Raw genomic sequence first — 22,367 nt, forward strand, 5'->3', positions numbered from 1 at the left:
AAGGTTTGGCAATTTGATTTGCTTTTTCAAAAATCACCCCAGTTTTATTGATTTTTGGTGTTTCTAGTTTGCGTTTTATTTATTTATTGTATGATTTTTAATATCCTTTTCCTTTTGTTGATTTTTAGGCTTAGTTTGTTCTTTTTCTAGTTCTTTAAGGTATAAAGTTGGGTTGTTTATTTGAGACATTTCTCTTTTCTTAATGTGGGCATTTATTGCTGTTAACTTCCCTCTCAGAATTGCATTTGCTGCATCTCATAATTCTGGGTATATTATGCTTTCATCTTGTCTCAAGATAATTGTTGACTTCTCCTTTCATTTCTTCTTTGATTCATCAGTTCTTCAGTAGTGTGTTGTTTAATTTCCACATATTTGTGAATTTTTCAATTTTCTTCCTGTTATTGATTTCTAGTTTTATACTACTGTGGTCAGAAAAGATACTTATTATGATTTAATTATTTTTAATTCTGTTAAGATTTATTTTTTGTCCTAACAAAAAATCTGTTCTGAAGCATGTTCTGTATGTGCTTAAAAAGAATGTGAATTCTGCTCTCTTGGGTGAAATAGTGTTTTTTTCTGTTAGGTCCATTTGGTCTATAGTGTTATTCAAGTCTGCTTTTTTTTCTATTTATTTTCTATATGGATCATCTGTCTATTATTGAAATTGGGGTGTTGAAGTCTCCTGCTATTTTTGTATTGCTGTCTATTTCTCCCTTCAGTTCTATTAATATTTGCTTTATATACTTAGGTGTTCCAATATTGTCTGCATATATATTTACAATTGTTATATCTTCTTGATGAATTGACTTCTTTATCATTATATGATGACCATTTTTGTCTCATGTCAGTTTTTGACTTACGGTCTATTTTGAGGTATAGGATATAAATATAGCCACATTACCTTTCACTACTATTTGCATGGAATATCTTTTATTATACCTTCGCTTTCAGCTTATGTGTGTCCTTAAAGCTAAAGTGAATCCCTTGTAGGTAGTATATAATTGGATTTCTTTATTCATCCCACCACTTTATGCATTTTGATTGGATAATTTAGGCCATTTAAATATTGATAAGTAAGGATATACTGTCAGTCATCTCTCAACGTGAATGAGGGATTGGTTCTAGAACCCTCCACAGATACCAAAATCCATGATACTCAATTTCCTTATATTAAATGGCATAACATTTGCATAGAACTTATGCACATCCTCTCATATAATTTAAATCATCTCTAGATTATTATAATACTTGATAGAAAGTAAATGCTATGTAGTTGTTAAACTGTGCTATTTTTATTGTTGCTTTTTATTATTTTTCCCCATATATTCCCATATATATATTCCCATACATATATTCCCATATATATTCCCATATATATATTCCATATATATATTCCCATATGTATATATATTCCCTATGTATTTCCATATATATATATTCCCATATATATATTTCCATATATATATTCCCATATATATTTCCATATATATATATTCCCATATATATATTTCCATATATATATATTCCCATATATATTTCCATATATATATACTCCCATATATATATTTCCATATATATATACTCCCATATATATATTTCCATATATATATATTCCCATATATATATTTCCATATATATATATTCCCATATATATATTTCCATATATATATATTCCCATATATATATTTCCATATATATATATTCCCATATATATATTTCCATATATATATTCCCATATACATATATTTCCATATATATATTCCCATATATATATTTCCATATATATATTCCCATATATATATTTCCATATATATATTCCCATATATATATTTCCATATATATATATATTCCCATATATATATTTCCATATATATATATTCCCATATATATATATTTCCATATATATATATTCCCATATATATATATATTTCCATATATATATTCCCATATATATATTTCCATATATATATTCCCATATATATATATATTTCCATATATATATATTCCCATATATATATTTCCATATATATATATTTCCATATATATATTTATTTCCATATATATATTTATTTCCATATATACTTCCATATATATATTTCCATATATATATTTCCACATATATTTCCATAAATATATTTCCACATATATATTTCCATATATATATTTCCATATATATATTTCCACATATATATTTCCATATATATTTATATATATATTTCCACATATATACATTTCCATATATATATTTTCACATATACATTTCCATATATATATATTTCCACATATACATTTCCATATATATATATTTCCACATATACGTTTCCATATATATATATTTCCACACATACGTTTCCATATATATATTTCCACATATACATTTCCATATATATATTTCCACATATATATTTCCATATATATATTTCCATATATATATTTCCATATGTATATATTTCCATATGTATATATTTCCATATATATATATTTCCATATATATATTTCCATATATATATATATTTCCATATATATATTTCCATATATATATTTCCATATATATATTTCCATATATATATTTCCATATATATTTCCATATATATATTTCCATATATATTTCCATATATATATTTCCATGTATATATTTCCATGTATATATTTCCATGTATATATTTCCATATATATATTTCCATATCTATATATTTCCATATATATATATTTCCATATCTATATATTTCCATATATATATTTCCATATCTATATATTTCCATATATATATTTCCATGTATATATTTCCATATATATATTTCCATATCTATATATTTCCATATATATATTTCCATATATATATTTCCATGTATATATATTTACATATATAAATTTCCATGTATATATTTCCATATATATTTCCATATATATATTTCCATATATATAATTCCATATATATTTCCATACATATATTTCTATATATATATTTCCACATGTATATTTCCACATATATATTTCCATATATATATTTCCACATATATATTTCCATATATATATTTCCACATATATATTTCCATATATATATTTCCACATATATATTTCCACATATATATTTCCATATATGTATTTCCACATATATATTTCCACATATATATTTCCATATATATATGTCCGTATATATATTTCCGTATATATATTTCCGTATATATATTTCCGTATATATATGTCCGTATATATGTGTTCGTATATACGTGTCCATATATACGTGTCCATATATATATGTCCATATATACGTGTCCATATATATATGTCCATATATACGTGTCCATATATATATGTCCATATATACATGTCCATATATATGTCCATATATACATGTCCATATATACATGTCCATATATATACATGTCCATATATATGTCCATATATATACATGTCCATGTATATGTCCATATATATGTCCATATATATGTGTCCACATATATATGTCCACATATATATGTCCATATATATATGTCCACATATATATGTCCACATATATATGTCCACATATATATGTCCACGTATATGTCCATATATATATGTCCACGTATATGTCCATATATATATGTCCATGTATATATCCATATATATATGTCCATATGTATATGTCCATATGTATATGTCCATATGTATATGTCCATATATATGTCCATATATATGTCCATATGTATATGTCCATATGTATATGTCCATATATATGTCCATATATATATGTCCATATGTATATGTCCATATGTATATGTCCATATATATGTCCATATATATATGTCCATATGTATATGTCCATATGTATATGTCCATATATATGTCCATATATATATGTCCATATATATTTCCATATATATGTCCATATATATATGTCCATATATATTTCCATATATATATTTCCATATATGTATATATTTCCATATATGTATATTTCCATATATATTTCCATATATATTTCCATATATATATTTCCATATAAATTTCCATATATATATTTCCATACGTATATTTCCATATATATATTTCCATACGTATATTTCCATATATATATTTCCATATATATATTTCCATATGTATATATATTTCCATATACATATTTCCATATGTATATATATTTCCATATACATATTTCCATATGTATATATATTTCCATATACATATTTCCATATGTATATATATTTCCATATACATATTTCCATATGTATATATATTTCCATATACATATTTCCATATGTATATATATTTCCATATATACATTTCCATATGTATACATATTTCCATATATACATTTCCATATGTATATATATTTCCATATATATATTTCCATATGTATATATATTTCCATATATATATTTCCATATGTATATATTTCCATAGATATTTCCATAGGTATATATTTTCATATATATATTTCCATATGTATATATTTCCTTTTATATATTTCCGTATGTATATATTTCCATATATATATTTCCGTATGTATATATTTCCATATATATTTCCATATGTATATATTTCCATATATATTTCCATATGTATATATTTCCATTTATATATTTCCATATGTATATATTTCCATATGTATATATTTCCATGTTTATATTTCCATATCTATATTTCCATATGTATATATTTCCATATATATATTTCCATATATATATCCATATATATTTCCATATGTATATCCATATATATTTCCACATATAGTCATATATATATTTCCATTTATATATATTTCCATATATATATTTCCATATATATATTTCCATATAGATATTTCCATATATATTTCCATATATAAATATTTCCATATAGATATTTCCATATATAGATATTTCCATATATATATTTCCATATATATATTTCCATGCATATATTTCCATATATATATATTTCCATATATATTTCCATATATATATATTTCCTTATATATATTTCCATATATATATTTCCATATATATATTTCCATATATTTCCATATATATATTTCCATATATATTTCCATATATATGTTTCCATATATATTTCCATATATATGTTTCCATATATATTTCCATATATATGTTTCCATATATATTTCCATATATATGTTTCCATATATATTTCCATATATATGTTTCCATATATATTTCCATATATATATTTCCGTGTATATATTTCCATATATATATTTCCGTACATATATTTCCTTTTATATATTTCCGTATATATATTTCCATGTATATATTTCCATATTTATATTTCCATATATATATTTACATATATAGATTTCCATATATATATATTTCCATATATATATCTTTCCATATATATATCTTTCCATATATATATCTTTCCATATATATATATATATTTGAGATGGAGTCTCGCTCTGTCTCCCAGGCTGGAGTGCAGTGACGCCGTCTTGGCTCAATGTAAGCTCTACCTCCCGGGTTCAGGGCATTCTCCTGCCTCAGCCTCCCGAGTAGCTGGGACTACAGGCGCCTGCCACCATGCCTGGCTAATTTTTTTATTTTTAGTAGAAACAGGGTTTCACCGTTTCCCCACATATTTTTAGTCCATACTTGGTTGAATTTGTAGCTGCGGAACCCATAGATATGGCATGCTGATAGTACTCCTGTCATTATATTGATTTCTGACTGTTTTTTGCTTCCTTTTTTCTATTCTTCTATTGTGAATTAGGTGATTTTCTCTAATGTTTTGCATTGATTTATTTGTCTTTATCTTTTATGTATCTACTACAAGTTTTTTCTTTATGGTTACCATAAAAACTATATAAAAGTCTTATAAGTAAAACAACTTAATTTCAACTATATACAAAAATTCTACACTTTTTCTCCTCTCCCATATTTTGTTACTGTTGTAACCATGTTTGTCTTATATGTATTGTGCATATATTGACAAATTATTGTAGCTGTAATTATTTTTAATTCTTTTGTCTTTTAACTTTTATGCTAGAATTAAAAGTGATTTATGTATTACCATTATAGTATTAGAGCAATATGAATTTGACCATATTCTAACCTTTACGGTAAGTTTTATTTTTTTTATGTTTTCATGATGTTAGTTAGCAGGGGATGTCCTGCAGCCTAGGTCTGTGGGAGAGGCACCTGATATGATTTGGCTGCGTCCCCATCCAAATCTCATCTTGAATTGTACTCCCATAATTCCCATGTGTTGTGTGAGGGACCCAGTGGGAGATAATTTGAATCATGGGGGCGGTTTCCCTCATACTGTTCTTTTGGTAGTGAGTAAGTTTCAAGAGATCTGATGATTCTATCGGGGGTTTCCACTTCTGCATCTTCCTCATTTTACCTTGCTGCCACCATGTAAGAAGTGCCTTTTTCCTCCTACCATTATTCTGAGGCATCCCCAGCCATGTGGAACTGTAAATCCAATTAAACCTCTTTTTCTTTCCAGTCTCAGGTATGTCTTTATCAGCAGCATGAAATGGACTAGTATGCTAAATTGGTACCAGTAGAGTGGGGCATTGATGAAAATATAACTGAAAATGTGGAAGCGACTTTGGAACTGGGTAACAGGCAGAGGTTGGAATGGTTGGGAGGGCTCAGAAGAAGACAGGAAAGTGTGGGAAGGTTTGGAACTTCCTAGAGACTTATTGAATGGCTTTGTCCAAAAGCCTGATAGCAATATGGACAGTAAGGTACAGGCTGAGGTGGTCTCAGATGGAGATGAGGAATTTGCTGGGAGCTGGAGCAAAGGTAACTCCTATTATGTTTTAACAAAGGGATTGGTGGCATTTTGCCCCTGCCCTAGAGATCTGTAGAACTTTGAACTTGACAGGATGATTTGGGGTATCTGAAGAAATTTTTCTAAGCAGCAAAGCATTCAAGAGGTGACTTGTGTGCTGTTAAATGCATTCCGTTTTGTAAGGGAAGCAGAGCACAAAAGTTTGGAAAATTTGCATCCTGACAATGTGATAGAAAAGAAAAAACCCATTTTCTGAGGAGAAATTCAAGCCAGCTGCAGAAATTTGCATAACTAATGAGGAGCTAAAAGTTAATCACCAAGACAGTGGGGAAAATGTCTCAGGGCACATCAGAGGTCTTCATAGCAGCCCCTCTCATTACAGATCTGGAGGCCTAGGAGAAAATGGTTTCATGAGCTGAGCCCAGGGTCCCCAGGCTATGTACAACCTAAGGACATGGTGCCATGTGTCACAGCTCCTCCAACTGTGGCTGAAAGGGGCCAACATAGAGCTCAAGTTGTGACTTCAGAGGGTGCAAGCCTCAAGCCTTGGCAGCTTCCATGTGCTATTGAGCCTGCAAGTACACAGAAGTAAAGAATTGGGGTTTGAGAACCTCTGCCTAGATTTCAGAAGATGTAGGAAAATACCTGGATGTCCAGGCAGAAGTTTGCTGCAAGAGTGGGGTGCTCAAGGAGAACCTCTGCTAGGGCAGTGTAGAAAGGAAATGTGGGATCAAAGCCTCCACACAGAGACCCTACTGGGGCACCACCTAGTGGAGCTATGAGAAGAGGGCCACTGTCTTCCAGACCCCAGAATGGTAGATCCACCAACAGCTTTCAACATTCATCTGGAAAAGCCACAGGCACTCAACACCAGCCTGTGAAAGCAGCTGGGAGGGAGGCTGTGCCCTACAAACCCACAGTGGTGGAGCTGTCCAAGACCATGGGAACCCATCTCTTGCATCAACATGACCTGAATGTGAGACCTGAAGTCAAAGGAGATCATTTTGGAGCTTTAAAATTTGACTGCCCCACTGGATTTCAGACTTGCACGGGCTCTGTAACCCTTGTGTTTTGGCCAATTTCTCCCATTTGCAATGACTGTATTTACCCAATACCTGTACCCCAATTGTATCTAGGAAGTTACCAGTTTGCTTTTATTTTACAGGCCCATAGGCAGACGGGACTTGCCTTGTCTCATATGAGACTTTGGATTGTGGACTTTTTAGTTAATGCTGAAATGAGTCAAGATTTTGCAGAACTATTGGGAAGGCATGATTGGTTTTGCAATGTGAGGACAAGAGGTTTGGAGGGGCCAGAGGCAGAATGATATGGTTTGGCTCTATCCCCATCCAAATCTCATCTTGAATTATACCTCCAGAATTCCCAAGTGTTGTGGGAAGAGCCCAGTGGGAAATAATTTGAATCATGGGGTCAGCTTCCCCCATTCTGCTCTCTGGGCAGTGATTAAGTCTCACAAGATCTGATGGTTTTATCAGAGTTTTCTGCTTTTGCATCTTCCTCATTTTCTCTTGCCACCACCATGTAAGAAGTGCCTTTCACCTCCTGCCATGATTCTGAGGCCTGCCAAGCCATGCGGCACTGTAAGTCCCATTAAACCTCTTTTCCTTCCCAGTCTCGGGTATGCCTTTATCAGCAGTGTGAAAACAGACTAATATAGTACTCTAGCTCATTATTGAGTTTCACTGAAGCAGAACTGGCCCCTGGGTTGGCTAGAGGATGAAGCTGTGGGGGCCATCTTGGACCCTGGGTCTACTGAAGCATGGGACTACAGTGGCCAGCTTGGAGCCTGGGGCCAAGGGGACCACTGTGATGACTGATGGTAAAGAAGTTGGCCTGACGCTGTAATGAGCCTGGAGTCTGGGTCCAAAGGAGCCAGCCTAATGCTGGTGACAGACTGGGATGTTTATTTCTGTTGTTGAGTTGTAACAGTTCTTTACATGTTCTGGCTATTACATCCTCATCTGATATATAATTTGCAAATATTTTAATCCATCCTGTGGGTATTTTCACTCTCTTGGTAGTATTCTTTGATGCACAAACTTTTTTTTTTTATTTTTGTGAAGAAAAACAATGTATTTAATTTTTCTTTTGTTGCCTTGCTTTTAGTGACATATTTAAGAAACTATTGGCCAAATCCCTGGTCAGGAAGATTTTCTCTCATGCTTTCTACTAACATGTTTATAGTTTTAGCTCTTAAATTTAGGTATGCTCTATTTTAAATTAAGTTTTGTACCTGGTGTGGGGTCCTGTGTTCTTAATACTGAATATGTTTTGTATTCATGGCCCCAAGTGAAAATTTATGATTAGCTGAGTTAGATTCACACTTCATCCTACTGTCATCTCTCAGCCCCAATGAATTTCCAGGAAAGTAGGTATGAAGGATACATGGCTTCTTATATATCTATGTCTATATGTATCTATATATCTATATCTATATATCATATCATATATATATATCATATCAGTGGTCACCAGGGATTGGGGGGAAGAGGGGATGGAAGTATGTATAGGCAGAGCACAGAGCATTTCTAGAGCACTCAAAACATTCTCTGTGACTAGGATAGTGGATATCATTGTACATTTGTTTTGCTGAAAGATTGAGTGAGATGAGAGCTAAAAATTTTCTTTAAATGTTATAGCATGAAATCACCATGGACCTCACCAAGAGCTCTTGTGTTGAAGATACTCAATTAGAAAAAGTTGGGGAGTGAATAAGTAGTGCAGAAATGGAAAGAAAATGTATAGACAACACTTTCAAGATAATAAGGGAAAAAGAAAGCAAATTATGAAAGGAGTAATTTTTGTTTTCTTTAAAGATGAGATTAGAAAGAAGGAATAATCTAAGTTTATTTAAAAGTCAGAAGTATAAGAAACCACAGTACGGATAGTGAAAGGACTAGAACCAGAAAAAAAAAGAAAAGGATGGGTATATTTATATATACTTTTGTAGGTTTAGTGTCAGAAAATTGAGAGTTCCTATCCAATTACTTGCATTTTCTCAGGAAAGTAAGAAGCCATGTCTTCTGCTAATAGTGTATGTGAGTGTGAAAGCTGGTAGGAAGGAGTTTCGATAAGATGATGACCACTGTACAAAACAGACAAAATATCTTCCTTGGTATAATTTACAAAGATATTTATTAAAACAATGAACAAGAGATTTTACATTGTATGACAAAAAAAGTGAAAATAGGAAAGAGTAGTGCATCTATAATGAAAGAGTCATAGGGCTGGAATTTCTGATTATGGATGAAAGTTTCTAGTGGGAATAGCGAGAAAGGAATTTGAGTGAAGAGGAATGCCATTAAATCTCTGCCAAATTCTTCAGAGAGTAGGGGACAGGGGGAAGGATTGACCAAAGTATCAGGAGAAGAGAAAATAGATAAGAAGAGGTAAAAGATAATTGAACATAATGGTATAAATCTTAATGATGTAGGAAGTTTTATTAAACTCATCATAAATACAATGATTATGTAATAATCATCATGGAGCTGCAATGGAAAGGAAAAAAATGATGCAATTCTGCCTCCTGACCATCAGGGAAATAAGCTCAAAAGGAAAAGATGCAGAGGAAGTGGCATCCTCAAAGAGGAGGTAAGTGTAAGCTGGGGGAATGCAAGAAAAGTAGCTGGCACATGATTTGTGACTCTTCATTAAATTGAGTCCCAATGATTTCTTGGACAAAAATGAATATTGAGTACTCAGTGCACAGAGGACATATTTCAACCTGTTTGAGATGGCACTTGGCAAGCAATAGAGGTTCTATCAAAGACTAACTCGGCTGGCACTACATCAGCATATGGTCCACTAGGCTGTGTGAAAATTGACAAAATGGAGTCATGCAAATGAGGGTCACACAGCCATCTTTCCTTGCTCTGCTACTCTGCTAACATAGCAATATTCTAATTAGGTGGCTTCTCATACAGGTTTCTTACAGAGAGGGAATATGCTTGGAAAACAAATATGAATGTCTAACCTTCATATAATTGTATTTCTTACTAGAAATTAATGAATTCATATATTTATATATAGGTTTTATACATTTTTTTTTTGTGAACATTGTGAGGGTAAATCAGAAACCTCAGGGGATCAATTCTGGAACACTGGAACATTCAGACACAGCCAGAGTTTTAGCCAACTCTGGATTTACTTTTATTACTGAAAACAAGTCTATTATCACTGAATGTATCTATAGCCTGAGAGCCTCTATAATAATGGAGCCTGAGAGCCTCCATTGCCCTGAAAATAAACTATAGCTTCTATGTGTGTCTTGCCTACAAATCCATGTTTGGAAGACAGAAATGATGTCTTATTTGTTTTATATCTGCAGTATCTAGAGCAGTGCCTAGTATGTGTGAAACAAATATGTAATAGTTTTTGAAATGAATTGAATAGTTACTCCAATGGTGACATTGCAGGAAAAGAAAGATCTTTTCCACTGAACAAGATTATAATATTCATAAGCATCTAACAATTACTTTCTTTGAGATCTAAAGAGCAGGTTTCTTATGTGGCAGAATGCACTATGTGGAAGGACTATGTGGCATGTTCTTTTGTCTAACAGGTCTCTGTGGCAGGTTGTACTAAATGGCTGATATATACAACATGTTGAACTATACGACAGATCATGTCATTATTCATTTTGTAGAATGGGGTCTTTAGATTTTTGAAACAGCTTGTCTTCTTGCCCCTTTAAATGGTGTGGTATGGGTGGGCACCATGACAATATGCCCAGCTATTTCAATGGATATCCTAAAACTTTTTTTAAAGGTTTAGATGGCAGGTTTAACACAGGTTTTGTTTATATGTGTCTGATCTTATGTAGTATGTGCTTAGAACAGAATACTTAACACATAAATGATTTTGATACTCAAGCTGCAAGCATTAAATAATTCTGTCCAATATTTTGGAGATTTCTCATCCGTATTATAGCAAATGAGCACTTTCCAAGGCAAGAAATTTAGTAGCGACCTTTTTAGATCAAAATACAAAATACTTTTTTTTTTCTGACTGCAAGTAAACTATGAAGAACATACAGTTTTTTCTAAAGCTAATTTATAGGTTATTGAATTTTTCTTAGTGTTTACTTCCATTGTTTATTTTAGCAAGTAAGTTTTAATAAGATGAAGAGAAATGCAAGAGTCAGGAAATTGGGCAGATAACTAAAATTATCTTCCTAAGACATAAGGCAATTGCTGACATTTGCCTTCCTCAAGGGCCAAACAGCCAACCAACAGTGTCCTTGGGAGCAGAGCTGAGTTTCTAAACCTACGGCTAGAAACATGGAGATCCAAATCCATATATGGAGATACCTCACAGAAGGAAAAAAAGCAGGAATAAACTCTTGGGAAAGAAAGAATCAGACCCACTTGGACAAAACAAAGAACTTGGTCAATCAGACAAGAATTGTGAGCCCCTCACACTTTGTGCCCAAATCTGAGCTAGCATAAGATGCAGTTATAGAAGAAAAAAAAAAAAAGGCATTCTTATCTTTAGAAAACATGTTGTCCAGCATAGATGTAAGGGTGAAAGTCCAAAATTGAGCCATATACAACTACTAAGGAATAACCATGCACTGATCAATGAAATAATAAAAGCAAATATAAAATGAGCTCAAAGAAGAGATAGAACTATATATAGACTGGAGATCAAGACAGTCAAGATTCCTAGCTACAGTTAAATACAGCTGTTGCAGAGAGAAGCTTGCCAAGGCTAAACCACTGCTTTTACATGCTTTTGCAAGTTAATATTTTTTTTTGCCATTAGTTAACTCATTTCCCCTAAAGTTCTTAGAAAAATAATAAACACAGTGGAATTGGCTGTCATAACATGGACAGGGTTTTCTTTCAATGAAATTGTTTTCAGTTTTGTTTTTTCTTTTTTTTCTTTTTTTTTTTTTTAACAATCACCAAATCACCATCATTAAAACATTCTTTTCTTCTCCTTTTCTAGATGGGGCTATCATGTAGACATAATCCTAAATAAGATGAACTACTCATTAGATGAATGGCAATTTGTCAGTGATTTATTAACTAAGAATTGTGCACGCTCACCTTAAAACATAAATTTAAGTCATTGTTATCTTTTTGCTTCACTTCACTGTAAATTTCTTTACATTATTTTTTGCTGGAAAATTTCTGAATTTGATTTATCCAGTACTTTCAAAAACTCATATTAAAGACAAATGAGTAGATACTGAGCATATCTCATAAAACATGTTTGAAAAATAATTTTTGAGAGATAGAAAACCTTTTTGGTCAACCCTGCAGTTGGTTTTCAAAGGTCATTTTTTTTCAACCCAAATTCAATTAGTCTTATAAAATGTGAGTTAATCATGTCCATCCAATTCCCAACATATCCTGATCCAGAAGCATGTGGAGCTGGTGATAGGTACATGGAAAATAACAAATATGCCTTTAGTTTCCTCCTGGCCATTCCACTTGATGAAGTCCAATTAACTTAAGAAGAATTTGGTCTTCTAGAGAAAATTTCAGTGACTATTGAAGTAAAAGACTATTGCCTCTGAGAAGGCAGTTTAGGAGAATAATCAGTGTTTATTTATACCATAAGGTAGATTTTGTAATGTCCTTTTATTAGCGTTTTAAAAAATCATAAATGGATGAAAATGCATTTGAGAAATTTTAACAAAAAAAAACCCAAATTCAAAATAATTATAATCATTTTGTATTTAGATACTTAAAAATTGCTCTTAATGTTTTTTCTTATATAGTAACTTTCATATCTTATATTCAGTCAGATATTCTTGGGAATACTGCAAAATCTCATGATTTATTTTGTTTTAACATTTTGAGATTAAAAACATTCAGATGAGAAAAAAAGCTATAAGTAGCATCATAAAATTTTCTGAAATACAAGATCCTTTGGGTGAAACTTGACTGATATTAGTATTTTATAATAAAAACAGTATTTTTGCTACTTCATTGAATTGAATTCACCTCCATAAAGTTTATAGGAAGCTATAACTATTAAAAAATAGCGAAGAGGTCTTTATTACAGGAAAATGCAGATACCCACCCCCCCTTTTTTTTAATCAAATAAGTCAAGCTCGTTAAGGAAGTTAAAAACAAAGTTTCTTTTTTATGGTTCCACTAACAGGTTTCTGTAGGCTGAAAATGGACTCTAATCCTGTTGACTGGCAGTGCATTTTTATTTTGCCTGGCTCTCCTGCCCCTGCCCTGCTGAAAACACACATGGCTGGACAAAACGCTTGAAAACAGTGATCTCATTGTGATGGTCCCTAACTCTGGCCTTAGTGCTGTTAGATGATTGAGAAGCACAACTTGCTTCACAGATGTGGAAACCGTGTAATTCTGGGCTTCCTCCAGGAAAGAATGAGCTTTGATAGGCTGAAACTAAAGCTTTTCTAAAGGTATAAAATAACCGTGAATTTCCTATTACTATGGACAACTATTTCAGATATTCACAGCCAATTTAAGCATGGTGGCTAACAGCTGTTCATGATATTGCTGCCTTAGAGTATATATACCTTCTAGTAAGAGTGAGAGGTACATTCCTCACTCTCTTTTTTTTTAGGAAATTATAACCATGTTATTTTCTTAAAAAATATCTAGTACACTAGTTTACTTGTTTTGTTTAGTTCTGAACATTTATATAAAAGTTTTATAAGTAATGTGAGGAGACACTATATACTTCATTTATAAATGTTGGGATTTTGCCTCTAAATCACATCTAATATTTTAAGAATTTTTAAAAATTTAATACAAATTTGTCTTATTTACAAAGTTTGAGAAGTAGCTTTCTACTTTTTCTCAATTCAGCTAAGAAAACTCACTTTGATGCTATAGGTCCCTATACCTAGAGATGCAACCCATATAAACTAGGGTATTTTTTCAATTTCCTTTTAATTGTTATCATTAATAGAACTTTAGTTCACAGAGAAAATCAAATACAACAAAAAGGGAAATAACTTTTATATGTACTGTTAAAAATTCTATTTTGTTTCATTGAATGTGTAACATTTTGACTATCTACATTCAAGCTCGCTCTCCCTCTCTCAACCTAGAGAAAACTTTTATTATAATCATATAAAGTTTTAGCATTAATTTAGATCTGTGAAATTGGCTTCAACTTGTGAAATATTAATGCCATAGATAACAAAAGCATAGGATATAATGTTTTATACGTATTATTCAATAACAGCAGAAGATGATGATGTTGGAGGAGCAGGTAAAATTTAGGTGCAAGCTAAACTCTAATGTGAACTTCTGGAAAAAGAAATCATGCAATAATCATTTTTTTTTCTCTTCAAACACAGAAGTCTTTCAATGTGAAAATGAATTGCCTTGGCTTCAGGGGACAATTTGTACCCATGGTTACTGTACATTGGAAAAGTGCTTGTATACTTAAATAGATGACTAAGTCTACTTTTGTACCCTGAAAATCATTTTATATTCAGCACTTCAATTAATTATTGTTTACATCCAATTGAGGGAAACTTATGAGAATTGGAGTACTGAATATACTTAGGTCATCTTGTACTTGCAAGACTTTTTCCTGGATTGCTTTGGGAACCCAGATTGATAAATTAAAAAATGTTATTGCATTTGTTTAAATGATCATATTTCCATATCACAATCAAGGACTATTATTGTTTTATAAAATAAATCTAATTATTAACTACATGATCTAACAAAATGTTCATGCAAGCTTAGATTAACTATGCATGCATTTCCAATTCGTTTTAAAAGGTGTATTTGGTTTGGTCTTGTGTTGTTTCTTTATTTTTATTGTTATACTTTAAGTTCTGGGATACATGTGCAGAATGCACAGGTTTGTTACATAGGTATACATGTGCCATGGTGGATTGCTGCACCCATGAACCCGTCATCAACATTAGGTATTTCTCCTAATGCTATCCCTCCCCTTGCTCCCCTTCCTCAACAGGACCTGATATGTGCCCATATGTTCTCATTGTTCAACTCCCACTTATGAGTGAGAACATGCGGTGTTTGGTTTTCTGCTCCTGTGTTAGTTTCCTGAGAATGATGGGTTCCAGCTTCATCCATGTCCCTGCATAGGACATTAACTCACTCTTTTCTATGGCTGCATAGTATTCCATGGTGTATACGTGCCACATTTTCTTTATCCAATCTAACATTGATGGGCATTTGGGTTGGTTCCAAGTCTTTGCTATTGTGAATAGTGCTGCAGTAAACATACGTGTGCATGTGTTTTTATAGCAGAATGATTTATAATCCTGTGGGTATATACCCAGTAATGGGATCGCTGGGTTATATGGTATTTCTAGTTCTAGATCCTTGAGGAATCGCCACACTGTCTTCCACAATGGATGAACTAATTTACACTCCCTCCAACCAGTGTAAAAACGTTCCTATTTCTCCACATCCTCTCCAGCATCTATTGTTTCCTGACTTTTTAAAGATTGCCATTCTAATTGGCATGAGATGGTATCTCTGTGGTTTTGATTTGCATTTCTCTAATGACCAGTGATGATGAGCTTTTTTTTATATGTTTCTTGGCCACATAAATGTGTTCTTTTGAGAACTGTCTGTTCATATCCTTTGCCCAGTTATTGATGGTTTTTTTTTCTTGTTAATTTTTTTAAGTTCCTCATAGATTCTGGATATTAGCCCTTTGTCAGAAGGATAGATTGCAAAAATATTCTCCCATTCTGTAGGTTGTCTGTTCACTCTGATAATACTTTCTTTTGCTGTGCAGAAACTTTTTAGTTTAATTAGATCCATTTTGTCCATTTTAGCTTCTGTTGCAATTGCTTTTGGTGTTTTAGTCATGAAGTCTTTGCCCATGCCTATGTCCTGAATGGTATTGCCTAGGTTTTCTTCTAGGGTTTTTATGGTTTTAGGTCTTATGTTTAAATCTTTAATCCATCTTGAGTTGATTTTTGTATAAGGTGTAAGGAAGGGGTCCAATTTCAGTTTTCTGCATATGGCTAGCCAGTTTTCTCAATACCACTTATTAAATAGGGAATCCTTTCCCCATTGCTTATTTTTGTCAGGTTTGTCAAAGATCAGATGGTTATAGATGTGTGGTGTTATTTCTGAGGCCTTTGTCCTGTTCCATTGGTCTATATATCTGTTTTGGCACCAGTACCATGCTGTTTTGGTTACTGTAGTATTGTAGTATAGTTTGAAGTCACGTAGCATGATGCCTCCAGCTTTGTTCTTTTTGCTTAGGATTGTCTTGGCAATGCGGGCTCTTCTTTGGTTCAATATGAAATTTAAAATAGTTTTTTTCTAATTCTGTGAAGAATGTCAATGGTAGCTTGATGGTAATAGCATTGAATCTATAAATTACTTTGGGCAATATGGCCATTTTCACAGTATTGATTCTTCCTATCCGTGAGCATGGAATGTTTTTCCATTTGTTTGTGTCCTCTCTTATTTCCTTGAGCAGTGGTTTGTAGTTCTCCTTGAGGAGGACCTTCACATTCCTTTTAAGTTGTATTCCTAGGTATTTTATTCTCCTTGTGGCAATTGTGAATGGGAGTTTGCTCATGACTGGCTCTCTGTTGGTCTATTATGGGTGCATAGGAATGCTTGTGATTTTTGCACATTGGTTTTTGTATCCTGAGACTTTGCTGAAGTTGCTTATCAGCTTAAGAGGTTTTGGGGCTGAGACAATGGGATTTTCTAAATATACAATAATGTCATCTACAAACAAACATAATTTGATTTCCTCTCTCTATTTGAATACCATTTATATCTTTGTCTTGCCTGATTGCCCAGGCTGGAATTCCAACACTATGTTGAATAGGAATGGTGAGAGAGAACATCCTTGTCTTGTGCCTGTTTTCAAAGGGAATGCTTCCAGCTTTTGCCCACTCAGTATTATATTGGCTGTGGGTTTGTCATGAATAGCTCTTATTGTTTTGAGATGTGTTCCATCAATGCCTAGTTTATTGAGTGTTTTTAGCATGAAGGGGTGTTGAATTTTATTGAAAGCCTTTTCTGTATCTATTGAAATAATAATGTGGTTTTTGTCATCGGTTATGTTTATGTGATGAATTTCATTTATTGATTTGCATATGCTGAACCAGACTTGCATTCCAGGGGTGAAGCCGACTTGATAGTGGTGGATAAGCTTTTTAATGTGCTGCTAGATTCAGTTTGCTTGTATTTTATTGAGGATTTTCCCATCGATGTTCATCAGGTATATTGGCCTGAAATTTTCTTTTTTTGCTGTGTCTCTGCCAGGTTTTGGTATCAGCATGTTGCTGGCCTCATAGAATAATTTAGAGAGGAATTGCTCTTTTTCTATTGTTTGGAATACTTTCAGAAGGAATGGTACAAGCTCCTCTTTCTACCTCTGGTAGAATTTGGCTGTGAATTTGTCTAGTCCTGGGCTTTTTTTGGTTGGTAGGTGATTAATGACTGCCTCAATTTCAGAACTTGTTATTGGTCTATTCAGGGATTCGGCTTCTTCCTGGTTTAGTCTTGGGAGGGTGTATGTGTCTAGGAATTTATCCATTTCTTCTAGATTTTCTAGTTTATTTGTGTAAAGGTGTTCATAATATTCTCTGAGGGTAGTTTGTATTTCTGTGGGATCAGTGATGATCTCCCCTTTATCATTTTTATTGTGTCTATTTGATTCTTTTTTTTTCTTGTTTATTAGTCTGGCTAGTAGTCTATCTATTTTGTTAATCTTTTCAAAAAACCAGCTCCTGAATTCATTGCTTTTTTAAAGGGTTTTTCATGTCTCTATCTCTTTCAGTTCTGCTCTGATCTTAGTTATTTCTTGTCTTCTGCTATCTTTTGAATTTTTTTTCTCTTGCTTCTATAGTTCTTTTAATTGTGATGTTAGGGTGTTGATTTTAGATCATCCCCACTTTCTCCTATGGGCATTTAGTGCTATAAATTTCCCTCTAAACCCTGCTTTAGCTGTGTCCCAGAGATTCTGGTACATTGTGTCTGTGTTCTCATTGGTTTCAAAGAACTTATTTACTTCTGTCTTAATTTTGTTATTTACCTGTAGTTGTGTGGTTTTGAGTGAGTTTCCTAATCCTGAGTTCTAATTTGATTGCACTGTGCTCTGAGAGACTATTGTTGTAATTTCCATTCGTTTGCATTTGCTGAGGAGTGTTTTACTTTCAATGATGTGGTCTCTTTTAGAATAAGTGCTATGTGGTTCTAAGAAGAATGTATATTCTGTTGATTTGGGGTACAGAGGTCTGTAAATGTCTATTAGGTCTGCTTGGTCCAGAGCTGAGTTCAAGTCCTGAATATCCTTGTTAATTATCTGTCTCATCGATTTGTCTAATATTGACATTGGGGTGTTAAAGTCTCCCACTCTTATTGTGTGGGAGTCTAGGTCTCTTTGTAGGTCTCTAATAACTTGCTTTATAAATCTGGCTGCTCCTGTACTGGGTGCATATATATTTAGGATAGTTAGCTCTTCTTGTTGCATTGATCCCTTTACCATTATGTAATGCCATTCTTCATCTTTTTTGATCTTTGTTGCTTTAAAGTCTGTTTTATCAGAGACTAGGTTTGCAACCTCAGCTTTTTTTTCTGCTTCCCATTTTCTTGGTAAATCTTTCTCCATCCCTTTATTTTCAGCCTATTTGTGTCTTTGCAAGTGAGATGGGTCTCCTGAATACAGCACAACAATGGGTCTTGACTCTATCCAATTTGCCAGTCTGTGTCTTTTAATTGGGGCATTTAGCCTGTTTACATTTAAGGTTAATATTATTATGTATAGATTTGATCCTGTCATTATGATGCTAACTGGTTATTTTGCCCATTAGTTGATGCAGTTTCTTCATGGCATTGATGGTCTTTACATTTTGGTTTGTTTTTTGCAGTGGCTGGTACCAGTTTTTCCTTTCCATATTTAGTGTTTCCTTCAGGAGCTCTTGTAAGGCAGGCCTGGTGGTGACAAAATTCCTCAGCATTGTCTGTAAAGGATTTTATTTCTCCTTCACTTATGATGCTTAGTTTGGCGACTATGAAATTCTGGGTTGAAAATTATTTTCCTTAAGAATGTTGAATATCAGCCCCCACTCTCTTCTGACTTGTAGGGTGTCTGCAGAGAGATCTGCTGTTGGTCTAATGGGCTTCCCTTTGTGGGTAACCCGACTTTTCTCTCTGGCTGCCCTTAATATTTTTTCCGTCATTTCAACCTTGGTGAACCTGATGACTATGCGTCTTGGAGTTTCTCTTCTCAAGGAGTATCTTTGTGGTTTTCTCTGTATTTCCTGAATTTGAATGTTGGCCTGTTTTGCTAGGTTGGGGAAGTTCTTCTGGATAATATCCTAAAGTGTGTTTCCAAACTTGGTTCCATTCTCCCCATCACTTTCAGGTACACCAATCAAACGTAGGTTTGGTCTTTTCACATAGTCCCTTATTTCTTGGAGGCTTTGTTCATTCCTTTTCATTCTTTTTTACCTAATCTTGTCTTCACACTTTATTTCATTAAGTTGATCTTCAATCTCTGATACCCTTTCTTCTGCTTGATCAATTTGGCTATTGATACTTGTGTATCCTTCACGAAGGTCTTATGCTGTGTTTTTCAGCTCCGTCAGATCATTTATGTTCTTCTCTACATTGGTTATGCTAGTTAGCAATTCCTCTAACCTTTCATCAAGGTTCTTAGCTTCCTTGCATTGGGTTAGAACATGCTCCTTTAGCTCAGAAAAGTTTGTTATTACCTACCTTCTGAGGCCTACTACTGTCAATTCGTCAAACGCATTCTCCATTAGTTTTTTCCCTTGGTGGCAAGGAATTGTGATCCTTTGGAGGAGAAGAGGCTTTCTGTTTTTTGGAATTTTCAGTCTTTTTTCACTGTTTTTTTCTCAACTTTGTGGATGTATCTACCTTTGGTCTTTGATGTTGGTGACCTTAGGATGGAGTTTTTGTGGGGTCATCCTTTTTGTTGATTTTGATGCTATTGCTTTCTATTGGTTAGTTTTCCTTCTAACAGTCAGGCCCCTCTTCTGCAGGTTTGCTGGAGTTTGCTAAGGGGTCCACTCCAGATCCTCTTTGCCTGGGTATCACCAGCAGAGGCTGTAGAACAGCAAAGATTGCTGCCTGCTCCTTCCTCTGGAAACTTTGTCCCAGAGGGGCACCTGCCAGATGCCAGCCGGAGCTCTCCTGTATGAGGTGTCTGTCAACCTCTGCTGGGAGGTGTCTCCCTGTCAGGAGACATGGGGTCAGGGACCCACCTGAGAAGGCAGAATGTCCCTTAGCAGAGCTTGAGCCGAGCATTGTGCTGGGAGATCCACTGCTCTCTTCAGAGCCAGCAGGCAGGAACATTTAAGTCTGCTGAAGCTGAGCCCACAGCCACCCCTTTCCCCAGGTGCTCTGTCTTTGAGAAATGGGAGTTTTATCTATAAGCCCCTGACTGGGGCTGCCGCCTTTCTTTCAGAGATTCCCTACCCAGAGAGGAGGAATCTAGAGAGGCAGTCTGGCTACAGAGGCTTTGCCCAGCTCTGGTAGGCTCCGCCCAATCTAAACTTCCAGGTGGCTTTGTTTACACTGAGCTAGAAATGCAGAAATCACCTGCCTTCTGCATTGGTCTCCCTGGGAGCTGCAGACAGGAGCTGTTCCTATTTGGCCATCTTGCCTGGGAATCCTCATGTTGTTTCTTAAAGGAGAAGACCTAGTAATAAAAACAGAAATGCCTTTTAAATATTTTAACAATGATGGTTGATAGAAAAGATAAGTTATTGAGAAATGTTTTCATATTTTAATTTTAAAAATCATTATTGTTGTAATCAATATAGAATTGTATATTTTACAGCAAAATGTTAATGCACATCAGTGTTATTAAAACTCATTTGTAGTACAGCAAACCAACATGGCACATGTATACCTATGTTTCAAATCTGCATGTTGTGCACATATACCCTAGAACTTAAAGTATAATAATAAAAGTAAAATAAAATAAAATAAAAATAAAAATAAAAAATCTTGAAATAGAAAAACAAAAATGAAAAAGTCATTTGTACTTCTCCAAAAATAACTTTCTATTTGTCTTGAAGAGTATTTAACTTTATGGTATCTGATTTTTAACCCATCTCAAATTTAATATTAAATCTTGGAAATAACATTCGACTATATTTTTATAGTTCTAAAGTATATTAATGATTAACATTGCCTTATTTTGATATATTTTTTCATGATTATATTTACATACAAAATTCTAAAGCTACTTAAAACTACAAAAATGTGTTTATTTCTTCAAATACATGGATTCATTTCTCTTCAAATACATTAAATTAATAAACAATAAGCAATCTCAAACTTTTTAAACATTTGTAACTGAGCCTAAATAAACATAGTTTTGTGTTTATGTTTTCTTTGGTAAATGAATAAAATAATGCCTTCACAAAGTTATAAATTCAAATACTACAAAAGAGATCATAATGGAAAATGCTACCTTCCCACACCAATAAGAACAACTACTCTTTATATAGTATAGTGTTTCCTATGGACCGGATATTAGTCTAGGTCTTCTGTGTGTAGACATATGTACATTAATTTTCACCACATCCTCATGTGGGAGGTAGTATTGTTTTCATGTTACAGATGATGAAACTGAAGCAAAAAGTATTAGGTAACTTGTCCAAAGTTGCATGGTTAGTAAGGGTCAGGGTCAGAATTTATAAT

At 33.2% G+C, this 22,367-nt stretch overlaps 1 protein-coding gene across 1 annotated transcript in view; it reads right to left on the reverse strand.

The window, feature by feature from the left end:
• Positions 1-8,821: 8,821 nt before the first annotated feature.
• VGLL3 (vestigial like family member 3) overlaps positions 8,822-22,367 on the reverse strand; it is a 127,837-nt gene continuing 114,291 nt past the window's right edge. Inside the window, exon 7 of the transcript XR_010111594.1 lies at positions 8,822-21,357. The gene's annotated coding sequence lies outside the window, so the exon portion shown is untranslated. The remainder of the gene's footprint in view (positions 21,358-22,367) is intronic.

Source organism: Pan paniscus, chromosome 2 (genome assembly GCF_029289425.2).
Source record: "Pan paniscus chromosome 2, NHGRI_mPanPan1-v2.0_pri, whole genome shotgun sequence".
NCBI classification, from domain to species: Eukaryota; Metazoa; Chordata; class Mammalia; order Primates; family Hominidae; genus Pan; species Pan paniscus.